Below are 15,067 nucleotides of genomic sequence, written 5' to 3'. Positions count from 1 at the left end.
TCCTCCACATGCTTGGAGATGGCCTCCAGGATGAGCTGCTCCATCACCTTTCCAGGGATGSAGGTGAGGCTGACTGGCCTGTAGTTCCCTGGGTCCTCCTTCTTGCCCTTTTTTAAGACTGGGGTGACATTGGCTTTCTTCCAGTCTTCAGGCACCTCTCCTGTCCTCCATGACCTTTCAAAGATGATGGAGAGTGGCTTAGCAATGACATCCGCCAGCTCCCTCAGCACTCGTGGGTGCATTCCATCAGGGCCCATGGATTTGTGGGTGTCAAGTTTGCTTAAATGATCTCTAACCCACTCCTCCTCCACCAAGGGAAAGTCTTCCTTTCTCCAGACTTTCTCTCTTGTCTCCAGGGTCTGGGGTTCCTGAGGGCTGGCCTGAGCAGTAAAGACTGAATGCAGCTTCTCTTTCGAGAGAACCCACCCATGGGATATATTCAAAGCCAGAAAATGACCAGTGCTGAAAAAAGTGCTTTCAAGCCACTGCTGGCGTGGTCTGAGTGGGACCTGCTGGTCGCCCTGGAGAAACAGCCCTGTTGTTTCCTCCAGATGGACCATGCGTAGCATGAAATCAATTGCTGTTGTTTACGGAGTAGAGCGATTGCCGGGTGCGTGTGGAAGGCAACCCAGAGCAGAGATCAGGTGGCAGCYGGCCACACGCTCTTGTGCAGCCACCCTGTTTCCCTGCTGAGCAGAGGAGTTATCCAAGCCTGCCCCCGTGTAAGGAGTGAGAAACACCCGCTGCTTTAATAATACATTTTAATAAATAGATTTACTGGAACAGGCTTTTCTTAATAGCTTTTCAAAACCCATATGGGTCCCTGGCAGTGGTGTTGCCCCCAGCCCTCYTGCGCTGCCTGGCTCAGAGCTGTCTTTTGACCTGCCCTCGGGAAGCACCCGAGGGAGGAATTAATCCCCCCAACATGTCCCTCATGCCAACAGCCCTGAGGATCCCAGCTCTTATTCCCAACACATGCCAGAGCCAGGCAGACAGTAACAGCTTGGTATGCTTGATCACTTCTCTGTAATTACAGAGCAACCTCCTCCTCCTCCTCCTGCTTCTCCCCCACCAAATGACACATCTGGGCCAGGCACCACAGATGGGCAGATGAGAGCAGAAAACCAGGCATGGTTTGTCCAAAGGACAGAGAAGGGGAAGGGAGGGAAGGATGTATCCCTAATCAGGTGGGCCGCAGCACAGCAAGGCTGTGCACCTGCCAGCACAAACTTGAGGCTGAGCACCCAGGTGGGGGATGTGGGATTACCATTCTGCATAGACCTGGCACAACGGAGACCAGATGTGACCATGTCCTTGGATGCCACAGCAACGCAGACAGCCACCGCTGATGCTAACACCTCACTTGGAGGCTATCTAAGTTGCAATGAACACCAATTTGCTTCAGGCCAGATGTGCAGGACTGTAAGGGATGTCATCTGGAGTTGGCAGTCTGGGAACAGGGGAGTTGTTTGCTGTGGCTGGTGGGACCAATAGCCACTCTCCATTCAGGCACGGTCTTCTTGGAGTAGGTAACCAAAGTGACCACTACCACCAAACCATGACCATGACTATAACCATGATCATCGCTATCACCATCACCAAAGCTCGGTGAGACAGTGCCAGGGTGCAGAGAGGGAGGGAGGTTAACAGAAAGTTGAGTGCTTATAGGTGAGGGTGAAGAGCACAGGCAGCTGGGGTCAAGCCAAACGGGAAAACAAGTCTTGGACCATCGCATGAGGACGCTGCCCGCACTATTTGGTCCTGTCATGATGAGGAAAACAGGACTCTGCATATGTTCCTAATAGCGACAAGTATCTATCAAAGAAATACCYGGCTGCAACAACAGCAGCAGACCAGAGTGCCCAGCGCAGGCAAATTGCCTTTACTCCAGCCTGACAGGAGTCCTGTCCCTCAGTCCCAAAATACATACCAGTTGGGARTCTGTCTGTGCATGTTTCTTTGCCCTGAGAGCCCCCAGTTCTGGGCAGTGAGCAGGAAACAAGTTAACCCCGTGGTATATGTTCCTGAAAGCTCTGGTTTCCCTCTACGCACTGCCCTCCCCTTCTGGCTCAAAGGACAAAGTGGCCGAGTCTCTGCCCACCGCCCACATTCCCCCAAAAGTCCACCAGCAATTCGGTTTCTCCCTGCCTCAAGGCCCTTGGTGTTGATTTATGATTACATGAAACCATTCCAGCTGAGGCAAAATATTTACAGGACTGATTAAACACCGAGAAAATGGGAAACTTGTTAAAAGTGTGGAAGTTATATAAATAGAGCATTATTAAAATAAAATGTGACTTTTAGCAAGGACAGCTCTCTCAGCTGTTCTCTGTTTACCTTAATTGTTTCCCTCCATTAATTACAATCTGAGAAGGAGACTTGTGCAAATTGAAATAAATTAATCGAATTTGTTTGGAGTTTTGTGTGGCTGGCTTACGGGGAATGCAATTAAGCCAGCATGTTTGGGGTATTAAATTACATCTCCTAGCTCTGTTCCTCCCTTTGTAAGCGCTGGGAACGTGAAAAGGCAGGAGCCAGCGACAATTAGAAGATAAACAAGCGTCATGATCAATTGTCATTTTAGTTCCTGTGCCTCAGGAATTTCACTCCTTGCAAAATTACCGCTTATCCCTTAATAAATGCAGTCCAGCTCAGCGCAAGGAAAGGTAAAGGGGAGATGTGGAGGACTCGGTGAACAACATTTGATGGAGCTGATCTGCACTGCAGCAGTCCCACACCCCAGCACAAAGGCAGAGAGCCGAGGCCGCTTGCTGCCGGTGCTTCCCAGCTCTACCGTGGCAGTGGGAATGCTGGTGTGGGAGTTTAGTCCAATTCACCGGGAAAATTAAGCTGCGTGACTCAGCTGCCTGGGTGAGTTCTTGCTGGTTCCCACTAGCAGCTGACCAGTGCCACCCACATTTGACACAGCAGTAGAGGTTTCCACAAGCGCTGGTGGACCCGTGCCTGCTCCATCCATCCTGGGGAGAGTCACCCGTCCCCGCAGTCCTCAGCTGCTCCCGGGCATCACACGGATGGTGGGAGGACAGCAGCCCCCTGTGACACCGTGGCCATAAATACAGGGTGGGCAGAGGTGGCAGGGACAAGTGGTGGCATCAAGTCATCGTGCAGATATGTTTTCCGTAAGCGAACCTCCTCACCTGGCTGTTGCCTGCACCCTGATGATAAATGGAGTGGCTGGGCTGCTATAGGATTTCTACCCAGAGTATTGGCTGAATGATAAAGGATTCTGTCTGCGGTGATAATTGCACCATAAATAGTGCTGGGTTCAGCAGTGACGAGCGAGGCATTAGAAACCCTCACCCTCTGGATTCCTCCCACCACTTTCGCCCCGACTGCTAACAAGCTGGAAGAATAGCTGTTCGTTTTTTTTACCAACTGCAAGAGGTTTATTGCACTCAGAGGCAGTTGGGCACCTTCCTCCCCATAAATCTTAATACTAAAAAAAAGGGAGAGAAAGAGAAAAACAGCTAAATTGTGTCATTACTGAAAAGCAGCAGGTACGGCGGCACCCTTGCACAGCTGTCCCTCTTCATCCCCTCTGCGGCAGGGATGGCTGCTTCCCTCACCCACCTCCACCTTTCCTCGGCTCTCCTGGGCACTCGTGGTGTGACCATCCACTTTACTCCACTGATAGGAACCGAAAACCTGCCAGCTAGGCCTAAACACTGAAAAATGAGGATCTCAAATTTGGGAGTGCTGTAAGAGTCATGACTAGAAAAAAAATAATTAACATGAACGGATTTGAAGCCCTTTCTGGCTCCTTGCTTTTTGAGCCTGCAGAAAGCATGTGAATCCTCTTCCTGTTTTTTTCCCAAAGAAAACCTGGAAAATGAACCTGACTCTGCAGACAGATTAACCTGTTCTTGAACTCCAAAAATACCTTAAAACTCTCTTAATATTTGTGCATTAAGATTTCTCACTGACGTCAAATTCAAGTCCACCCAAACTTGGTCCTCTGGGAATATTTGCTCACTGGTCACAACCAACCCTTAGGTACTTTGGCGAATGTGGTATAAATGGAAAAAGTAGCCAGAACTGAATGGAGACATCTCCTAATCAAACTCTATTCATGGGCCATGGTAAATTGCTGTTGTGGCTGTTCTTGTCCTTATATGCAGTGCCCTATTTTGCTGCCAATAGCTAAAAATCAGACYGCGTGGCTGCAGGAGCAGAGGTTTAATAGAAATGCCCAGCTCACATATTGGAGACTCCCCAGGAAGGAGCAGAGTTGGTACCTGAGTGAGACTCCAGTGGGATCTGGAGTGTTTGAAAGCCTTGGGGCATGCAAACACTATGAATCCCTTTTACAGCCCCTAAAAACTTGCAAGATCCCAGCCAAAAATTGAACCTCAGGATGTCAGGCACAACACGCCCCAGATTCTCAGCTGGGCTGATTTAAAGAGGAGGCGAGCCTGGCCTTCAGCTGGCAACGTGCTGTCAGAGCTCCTTAGCAGAGTGATGAAAATCTGCACTCCAGGAACATCTTTCTCCCGCGACGGCCCCCTGTCAGTCACCTCCAGTGCCTGGGAAAGCTCTGCTCTGCCGCCYGCGTGCTGCTTTTGAGCAGAGGTCCAAGGGGAAAATCCTTCAGGGGCTAGTTACCAGGCTGTCTCCATGACCACTTCTGGCATCACTGAGATGTAGCTATGGCTTTTATAAGATGATTAAAGTTTTTAAAAGGGGTGTTGAAGTGTCCCAAAGGGGGAAAAAGATTCCTCCTTCCCGGACACTTTAACAAGCTTCCACAAATAACTGCAAGTCCTAGTCAGGATGGTAGAGTAGGAGGTGGAGGAAGAAGGCAAGTTTTATTCTGAGCTGGGAAAAGAGATGCCTAACAGGCAATTTTAAAAGGCTCTGAGCAGAGTTTGGGTGGAAATCCTTCCGCACTGGCCACATTCGAGCAGGGCCCTCAGTACAGGCTCAAGGCCAGAACTGGTGCTCATGGTGGCGTATAAGAAAAAGAGCAGCCTTCTCTTTTCTCAGTGCATTGCAATAAACATTGCTAAGCAGGTATGAGCTTTTCAGCTCCTGTACAAATCCATAAGCTCCCTGAAACCTCCCTCTTCTGCACACGCAACAAATCCGAAGGCCAAATATGGAGTGTGATTTTTCTCCCTTTTCGTTATTCTTATTTTTTTCCATCCTGGAGTGTTTGAAGCAAAACTATTTACCCTGTTTAAGCTTTGGATTTGCAAGTTTAAATCTTTCACAGTGCCAGGTGCACCCAAAAAGATAAGGGAGCTAGGAGGTGCATTGCTGTAGTTAAAAAAAAATAAACAAAAAATTCTGAGATTAATTTGAAGCTGTTTCTTAATAGCTCAGTATTTCTGCATTATCTAACGCTGCTATTATATTTACCCTGTCGAAGCTGGCGTGGGAATGCACAAAACACTTAAAACAACAAAAGCAATGACCATTCTTCAACTCTTGTTTTTCTTCTTTTTGCTGCTCCATGTCTTGATAAGTGTTTCTAGAAGAGGGGACAAAGATTTTGCAGCCTTGCAGGCGGAAGGTCCCTGTTAATGAATACAGTATCAGCGGGGCAGGCAGGTGGGGAAAGAGGGAAGGAAGCAGTTTGGGAATGTGCAACAGCCATTTGAAAATGCTGGTGAGCCAGAAAGCTTGGGAGGAAGTCCCTGAGGACAAGAGAGAGGGGTGTTCCTGCCATGACCATGAATGGTTGGTAGTGGAGCCGAGGCTGCTAATTCCCCCCTTCCAGAGGCTGAAGTTTGGCTTACAGTGTGGCTAGACACACTGACCATGCAGCTTTGATTTTCCTCGCTCTTGTGGATTTGTTTAGGCCCTTGCTGCAGATCTGAGGGATGTAGTGGGCCCATGTGCCTCTATGGCAAAGCTGCGAGTGATGGGCTCTTCAGGCAGTGGTCTGCCCCAGCATCAGGCATGGGGTGCAGTGGGCCAAACCTGCTCTCCTGTCTGTTTAACACATAGACCATGGGGTTACAAATCTGCAGATCAATGTTGTCTTCCCAGCCATGCCCCAAATCTCCTTCCTTCCTGCCATTTTTCCACTTACACCACAGTCAGCCTGGCTACAGACTCCATCGCCACTGACACTGCAATACAAGGAGAACAAATGAGTCCCTCTGGGCAGCATCATTGCAAAATCCCTTCTCCTCTCACATCAAAAAGGGATGAAACATTTGCATTTCCCAGGGCGGGTGTCTCTTGCTGAGCACCAACACTTCTCCAGCCCCAGCTGCAGCAACTGGCTTCCCTCCTCCTCCCTTACCAAAAGCTTTGGCGGGACCAGTGCAGCACGAGGCCTGAGCACTGGTCCCCTTTGGAGGCTGTTATCAGAGTTCCTGGCAAGAGATGCAAAACCTGAGTTCACAAACCAGATGCTAATATATAGTTGGTTGGACACAGGAGGAAAAGAAAAAAAGAACAGGCTTTAAAAATAATAATGAGAGTGAAAAAACAGCCTGGGACTCAGGGAGCTGGGCTATGCATGTCTCCGTGGAAAGAGGCAAGTCAGGGCTTCATGGAAGAAGCTCTGGGAGAGGAAAACAGAGGAGGAGATGAGATTAATCAAGCAGCAAGAGCTGCCCAGACATGGCTATTCTTGGCCATTCTGTTAGGAGGGAGATTACTGCTTAGGGTTTCTCAAAATGTGGTTTGATACAATTACACAGCCTGTAATGATGGGTGCCCTTCTTACTCAGTGGCTCTGCTTCGTTCAGCAGGCGTCTGGCATGCAGGTGGATTTATGTGAGGACAGACAGTCCTCCGGGTCTGGAGAAGCAAAACATCCTAGTGGGAGCCATGCTGAATGGGGCTGGATCTCACCTGGTGAGAAACTGCCTCCTGCAACTTCTGCTCCCTGCTGCTGCCAGGCTTTTTCCTGGTAGCGGCTCTGCTTGTGCCAGCTAAACAGGCAGCTCTTCCTCCTCCTGCCTGCTCAGGACTGGACTCCAAAGTCGCAGTTTGGCCTGCATGATGTTGTCTGTCCTGGCTGTACATCCTTGTAACAAGGCCATGAGTCAGTGGGATGAGGTGTGATTTGCAGTGCTCTGAGGTGTGTATTTAGTGCCCACCAAACAGGCTGGCTAAGGGAAAACGCCAGGACTTCTTTCTTTTGGTCACAGTCCCATGAAAATATCCCTGATTGAAAAGACTGTGCAATATAGCCTGTATATTGCCTGTTATTAGAGGAGGGACTGGTGGCTTCTCTTTGATATGTCTTTGCAGAGTTCTTTGCTTGCTGCTCCTGCGATGCTGAGAGATTGGCAGAAGCACAAGTGGCCAGGTAGGTTCCCCCTCCTCCCTGGGACTCGGTAGTGCAACTCTCTATCATGTCCCATTCAACAAGGATGGGAGCCGACCACGCGAAGGGACGTCGAGGTGGGGGAGCTGGCACACTGCATTGGAGTGGCAGGCATCCAGGAGCGGCAGTGAGGACACACGGCTCGGTGAGCCCCAGGCCTACACTCCACCACAAAGGGTGGTCAAGGCAAATACAGCCAATTCTTGGATGACAAGTAAATCCAGACCCACGTGATGTTTCTGTAACTGCAACATATGAGATCTGTGGTTTGGAGCTGAAATAAGCCGTCAGCCTTTATCGGTCTCTGGGAGTTAAGGGGGCAGCTTTATGGAAACGGCAGCAGGATTTTAGTCCAGGTCAGGAAGAATATCCATTCTGAAAGTCACTCATTTTCTTGTCTTTATTTTTCAGTCATTTACTGCATTTTATTTTGCTAGTTTTCTCTCTCAAAGGCTCAATACCACCCACAGCCCTGGATACTGCTGAGCTCTGGCTCTCAGTCAAATCCTCTTGCCTTCAGGGAGATGGAAACTAATCAATGAAGAATATTAAACAATATGAAAGCCACAATGATTTAACATTTCCCATAAAGGTCAGAGTCCCCTGGCAGCTCCATGATAACACCGAGCTAAAGGCGGCATGGGGAAATTACATATCTCAGAGATAAGCTCTCATCCCTCTATTTTCTGCAAGGTATCTTGCTCTTATATGATGGAAAGGATCACGTTTCTGAGCAGATTCAGGCTAGCCTGGCTCTTGGGTTTTGCTAGACAGAGCTTAGACTTCCTGTATGTTTGTGGGGAGTCTGGGCTGACTCACTCCCTGTTTGCAGGTGTGGGTACGCACGGGCATGGGGCCCTGCCATGGCTCATAAGCTGGTGAGCCACGTCCCCTGGCGCCCCACTTCAGCGCCTTCATCCAGTCTGAGAGTTGCTGAAGGTTTGCAGGGACGGGGCTGATGCATTCAGGACTCATTCTGGAGATGCCCAGCTGAGTGCAGTGCATCTGTCCAACAGCCTGTTACCTGCCTGAGCCTGGGGGTTTCCTTTGGCCCCTTAGAGCAGGTTTTAACCCGGATTCAGACCCTGGGTTCAGGTCCTGATTTGTCATCTTACCTCCCTTTCCAAAGGTGGGGGGGGGGTTGGATTCAAGGAGGGTTCTAATGACACGTTATTCAAGGGAGGATGCAGGATGGGATGCAGGATGTATCCCATGCACTGGGACAGGACTGGTGCCTTTGGCTGGTGGAAATGGGCAAGTCAAGTAGGCAGGAATGGAAAAACTTGTTTCCTCTGTGTTTAGCTGACTTTGATACAGCTGTTTACTAGGCTTCTGGTATGAAGAAAGGCACTAGTATGTTGGGTGGGGGTTTATATTGACCACAGAAAAGTAATAGAAATATAGACCCTGAAGCAAACCCAGGAGATCAGCTACTTCACGTTGTTGCACTGCAGCTGGACGCAGCCCAGCTGCATCCTGGCAGATATCGTCCTATCTGGTCTTTAACACCCTCCCCTTGTCCAGACCCTTCTTCATGCTACAGCCCAGCTGGGAGGATATTTCAATATTTTCTGCTCCATCTTTCCTCCAAGCTCCACACTGTAGTGAGATCTTGGGAGCACTTGGCCCAGGGGATGTTCATGAGATGTTCCTGCTGATGAACTCTGCTTTGTTCCCCATCTGTTTGAATCCAACTCGTCTCCTGCCCTAAGGTCAGATTGTAAATTCTTCAGCCGGGCTCTGTTGTTTTGCTCTGTACAGGTTTCTCCTCTAGTACAATGGTGTCTTGTGTTCTGTGTTTTGTGGCAGCAATGAAAATTTCAAAATAATATCCAAGCAGGGGATTTAAATCAAATTTCTGGCTCAGCCCCTGGAGTTTCTGAACAGTCTTAACAAGTTACTCCTCTCTGGGTCCTGGTCTTCTGCATCTGTAAAGGAAGGATGATGACACTTAATTTTTATGTCTAAAGTTATGAATATAAAGTGTCCCATAGGCTTCAAGCACCAGTGTCAGCCGAGAGATTTCTCTAAGTGAGGCCAGTATTCAGTTGATCCTTGTTTCCATTCTAATAGCAAACCTAGTTAAAATCTAACTCTCTTATTTCAAATGTTACTGGCAGGGCTGAAAAGTTGCAGACACAATAGTTCAATCCAGCCAGACTGCTCAAGACTCTTTATATTTAAGTCTGAACAAGGATTTGTAAAAAGACACCACAATTAGCATCAAAGAGTGAAAGACAGAAGAGAAAGGAACCCTTGAACAATGCCAACTTGCAACAAAGTAGAGCCCGCTGGATAAGGAGCCAGGACATTTTGGAGATCGTTGTGAGCCGTCTCATTTTGCATTCCAATTATTTTTCTCAAGTGTATAGGTAACTGACAGTAGTTGTTCCCCACTGAGTTTCTTGACAAGCAATTTATTGTTGGACAGGATGAAAATCAGCAGGTGTTAATTCCATTGGAACGTCCCTCCTTTACCACCCCAAATCCTCCCATCTTCTTCATTTGCTACTCTTAATAAGATTTTGTATATTGCTACTGAACCTGGCTGCACAGCATGAGTATGAATTTAATGTGCAAAGTTAAATGTAAACAGGATTTAAAAAAATCTTAGTAATTATAAAATACTTGAAAGTGTTCTCCCCCCCCTCCACTCCCCCTCCCCACACACTTTATTTGCAGCCTCTTCATTCTGCCTGTCTTGCACATTCACAGAGTCACAGACAAGCCGGGGCTGTAAGGCACCTCTGGAGATCATCTAGTCCAACCTCCCTGTTCGAGCAGTGTCAGCTGGAGCAGGTTGCTCAGGACAGTATCCAGCTGAGTTTTGCATATCTCCAAAGATGGAGATTCCACAACCTCTCTGAGCAATTTGTTCCAGTGTTCAACAGTGAAAAAGTGTTTTCTTATGTTCAGACAGAATTTTCTGTATTTCAGTTCGTGCCCATTGCCTCTCATCCTGTTACCGGGCACCACTGAAAAGAATCTGGCTCCCTCTTCTTTACACCCTCCCATCAGATATTTATGAGCATTGATAAGACCCCCTCCCCAACCTTCTCTTTTCCGGGCTAAATAGTCCCAGCTCTCTCAGTGTCGCCTTGTATGAGAGATGCTCCAGTCCCCTAATCGTCTTTGTGGCCCTTTGCTGGATTCACTCCCATAAGCCCATGTCTTGTACTGGGGAGCCCAGAACTGGACGTAGCACCCCAGATGTGGCCTCACCAGTGCTGAGCAGAGGGGAAGGATCACCTCCCTCAGCCTGCTGGCAATGCTCTGCCTCATGTAGCCCAGGATGCTGCCGTTCCTGGCCACGAGGGCGCATTGCTGGCCCATGTTCACCTTGTTGCCCCCCAGGACTCCCAAGTCCCTCTCTGCAGAGCTGCTCTCCTGCTGCTCGGCCCCAGCCTGTACTGGTGCCTGGGGTTATTCCTCCCCAGGGGCAGGACTTTGCACTTCCCTTTACTGAGCTTCAGGAGGTTCCTCTCTGCCCATCTCTCCAGCCTGTCGAGGTCTTTCTGAATGGCAGCACAACCACCTGGTTGTAAAACAAAACTATATACTTAAGTACTTCTACCTGAAGAGAATTTGTCTTTCAAGCCCTACTCCTCAATTGTGCTGTTGTAATCAGGGATTTTTAATTCTGATGGCCTTCAGGATCAGCAGAGATGTTTGATTATCCATCACATTTGGAGGATATCAGCTCTGGTGGATGACGGCATCGGGAGTGTCAGTCCATCAGGTTGGCTGCTGATACATGTGAAACAAAAGAAAATTTAAAATATATGATAAATCAGCATTTTAGAATAAAGACAGACTTTTCACCGAGTGCTCATCCAATCCTCAGATCCTCTTTAGCACAACTGAATAACAGTTACTGAAATATTGTGTATTGAATTTACTGGTGGAAACATCTGTCATCAGAGTATCAAAGTCTGTGAAGGCAACTAAAGTTGATGACTGACCCACTGACCTCCTGTGGGACTGTTTGTTTCTAAACAAAATTTGCTTCCTTCTTGAGTTGCATGGCCAGACATATGTTGCTGTCAGGAGAAGAGAGAGATTTAGAAATATCAGAATTAGATGAAATTGGGGAGCAGTAATGAAAACTCAGACTGATCTCTGGGCTCAAAAAGTTGGCAGGGTGTTGCTCAGGGATGGTGCTTTGTGGATGCAAAAGCTTTATTTTCAAAGCAAGCCACAGCAGAAAGGTGATTCACAGTTCATGTCTGCACAGGCCAAAGCACCACGCAGTGCGTACCCAGCACTCCTGCTGCAAATAGGACTCTGGCCTTTTGATTTTTCAGTAGCCATGTTTCAAAGCCCTCTGAAATACCCAGAAAGAGTTTTAAGCTTGCTTTAAGAATATAGATAACTGAAAGGTCTATGAAGCTGTGAAGCACACGCTATCTTGCACATGTGAGTAGGTAGTCTGAAACTACGTATTCACATTCAGAGGGGCTTTGCGTCCAGGAGAAATCCAAATGAGATGGCTCCAGAGAGGTGGGAGCATCGAGCCCTTGTTCTCTTCTTCAGGGGGCTACACTCCTCTCCGGGACATTAACAGTGTCAGAGACCTCCAAAGCATGGGGCAAGAAGCTGAAGTTTCAGCTGGCGGGAGGAACAGCTTGGCTTGTATGAGCCCGGTGTTCACTGCGAGCCCAGCGCCGCCAGGAGCGAGGGCAGGGAGCCCCCGGGGTGCTCCGAGGGCAGCTCCTTCATCTGCGGGCTCTCATGCTGCCAGCTGTGGCTCCGTGCTACAGCAGAGTCCATCACCTTGGCCACTGCAGCAGTCACGGACCTTTTAAACCAGCTCACAGGGAAGCAACCGAGCTGGCTTAGCCTAGCCAGCAGCCGCTGAAAGGCACAACGAGTGTCATAGCGACATTGCCATTATGTCTTCTAATTTGTCTGAAATCTCAGCAGGATGATACCTTCTAATTTGCTGTTTGTTGCCTTTTTCCTAGAAGACCAGCTGATTGCTCTGCTGGTACTAGCAGATCAATCTCACCGAAACAGATGTGTTTTTCCTCTGGCCTTGAAGAGGTTAGTTTTCCAAACACCTGCGATTACCTGCTGAGGTGAGCAAAACTGCCCTCGCTCATCTGTTTGTGCTTCTCGTGCGGGTTGCCAGGAACACCCTCAGCCTAGGGCAGAGATGGAAGAGAGACTTGAGCCTGGCCCAAAGGATGTCTTTTCATGCATTTGGTGGTACTGGTGGGAGAGAGATGGGAGTGTGGCAATGAAGAAGCAGACAGAATAAAAGCCCACAGAGCCATTTTCAATGGCATTGGTTTCGAGTTGTTTAAAGGGAGTTTGTATCCATCTGGGCTGGCCAAGACATAGCGGGAGGCAGAGAGGGGAAGGAGGGGGATGCCACCATGGAAGGGATGCTGCAGTCTGGTGCTGCAGAGGCGGGACTAACCCACCTCTCAGCCCAGAAGAGCCTTTGACACCCCTAAATTTAAAGGCCTGCAAAATCTACCTCCCTGGGAGAATCCATTATAGTCTGTGCACGTCTTATGAAATCATCTGTTATATTCCGTCTCTGCCAGTGCCTTTCACAGTGAGTAAAAACATGCATCACCCTTTTCCTTTTCACAGCTTAAGCTTTGTACTGCACTACTGGAGCACCTATAACATCCCACTTGTATCCTCGGGGAACAGAAGTTGCTCTGGCCTTATGTGTACGTGATGTTTGTTGCCACCTCTGCAGGGCATGGGATGCATTTTGCACACAAAACATCATCTGACTGCTCTTGAACGGTCCTTCAAGGGGAACCAAGTGATTCCACTCCTGCCAAGGCCCCACCAGGAAAGGGCAAAAATGCTGCATTGGGAAAGTGGAGGAAAGCAGCAGGAGGAGGAGAGAGAGCAGTCCTCATCTTCTTCCCTGTCTCAGAGTCCATGCTGGCCTCGACGTGTTACTAACCAAGCAAAGCGTTTGCTTCTTATTCCTTAAGAAAGGTTGGGGAAGAAATATCCTAGAAGCCTAAGAAACAATTCTCATAAAGGAAGAGCACTTAATTTAGTATGTAGTTTCTTTTTTTAAACGAGTCATTATTTCCTCAACACCAGAATTTGCTGAAAGCACTCCAAGTTCTTTTTGCAAGCGCCACAGAACAAAATAATTGTGCAATTAGTAATGCATCTCACACTTCTTGGAGTGAGAGCTTTTTTACCTAGAACAAGTACAAAATGTAACACTGCTTTTCTACGGTGGGGAATCACTGGCCATTCCTTCTTCCCCCTCCCCCCTGCCCCCCCATTTTAAGTGCACTGCAGTATATAATTAATAAAGATAATAATAAATATCATCTGCAAACCAGGAGGAGAGGTGAATGGCATGAACACCATGTGGAGCGCTTGGGCTTGTCAGAGCAGCCAGCAGCTTCCAAACATTAATTACAGCTCTCCAAAGAGAAGCTGTGTCTTCTCCAGCCCTTCCCAGCCACCGGCCCCGGGTCAGCCCAGCCGGCCGGGAGCCCGCGCCGCGGGGCGGGGAGCGCCGCTGCCTTCACGGACGCGTTTGCAAAAGCTGCGCGGCCGCGGCGGGCCGGGAGAGGGAGCAGGAGGCCGCGGCCGAGCTGCGCGGCGGCGGCCGCCCCGTCCCGTCCCGTCCCGTCCCGTCCCGTCCCGTCCCGTCCCGGGCGGCGGCATCTCCCGGTGGCACGCAAGCCAACCGACTTCATCAGACATATTTAAATTGCGTTGCATACCAGGCCATACCTAGCCCGGCTGTGCCGGAGGGCAGCGGGGATTTGATTCTGGAGCCGCATCTCTGCGCACGTTTCCCGTGGGCTGCCGGGGTATCTCCAGAGCCATCGGGGTCCCTGTCCCCCTCTCGCTTTGGCACTCGGGCTCTGCTGAGCCGGCAGCGCTGCGCCCTGTTTCCGTGGCACTCAGGTGGCATTTCAGGCCGGGGCAGGGAGGGCAGCCTGGCGGGGACGTACGCGGGGGGGTTTGGCGCTAACGAGATGGCGTCTGGTAGGAAATGGAGGCCGAGGGAGCCAGCAGGGGTGGGCAAGAGGGAGCCGGGGACGCCACGCGGCGGCTTATCGCTCCTCCGCAGAAAGGGACTCTCACAGAGACTAAATAAATAAGACAAACATCAAACACACCAGCCTCCCTCAGCCCTCAGGGCTCCCCGTTACGTTTCCCCCTCGGCGGCTGATTAGCGGCACCATTCCTCTGACGCGGGGCAACGCGGGATGCTGCAGAGATGCAGCAGCAGGCAGCAGGTGGGGGTGCTGAGATTGCTTTTTCCCGAAAGCCAAATTGCCTTGGAAATTAAATGCTGTTTTAGTCACAGAGGAAGGGGAGTTCGGGGGGATGACGTGAGGCCTGCTAGTGTGCCAACAGGTGTTTGGGCTGTTGTTCCCTGAAAAGGAAAGGCTTGTGCCGAGGGAGGGATGGAGGATGAGAGAGCCGAGGCGCCCGGGCTACTCGTCTGGGTCAGACGCCAAAGGTGGTGAGAGCGCGGGGCACAGCGCCACTGGCACTGAGCATCACATCGCCCCTGCTGACGTGGCCCGGCAGGACTGCTGAAATTGCCGAGCTGGAACAAAAGCTCTTCCCTAAAACCAGTCTCCTCTGGTGTGAGAGAGGGAAGGAGGAGCTGTGCAGGGCTTCCAGGGATAGGGTGTCCCCTGAGCAAAGCTGGTGGTCAGGACATGGCATCTCACAGGTTTGCACAGGGCTTGAGTGAGATCCTTTTGCCCAAACTCAGAGAGTCCTCTAAAGAAAAATGCTCTCTTGCCCTCC

The 15,067-nt window shown here is 49.8% G+C and overlaps 1 long non-coding RNA gene across 1 annotated transcript; it reads left to right on the top strand.

Moving 5' to 3' along the window:
• The first annotated feature begins 8,936 nt into the window (after positions 1-8,936).
• Positions 8,937-13,388, top strand: LOC112966490. The gene is made up of 3 exons (XR_003253614.1): positions 8,937-9,018; positions 12,271-12,384; positions 12,908-13,388. It is a non-coding gene; the product is annotated as an uncharacterized LOC112966490 (long non-coding RNA).
• Positions 13,389-15,067: the final 1,679 nt, after the last annotated feature.

This window comes from Apteryx rowi, unplaced genomic scaffold (assembly GCF_003343035.1).
Source record: "Apteryx rowi isolate R43461 unplaced genomic scaffold, aptRow1 scaffold_245, whole genome shotgun sequence".
Lineage (NCBI taxonomy): Eukaryota > Metazoa > Chordata > Aves > Apterygiformes > Apterygidae > Apteryx > Apteryx rowi.
The sequence above is the reverse complement of the archived record's forward strand: the minus strand, read 5'-3'. Positions and strand labels throughout refer to the sequence as shown.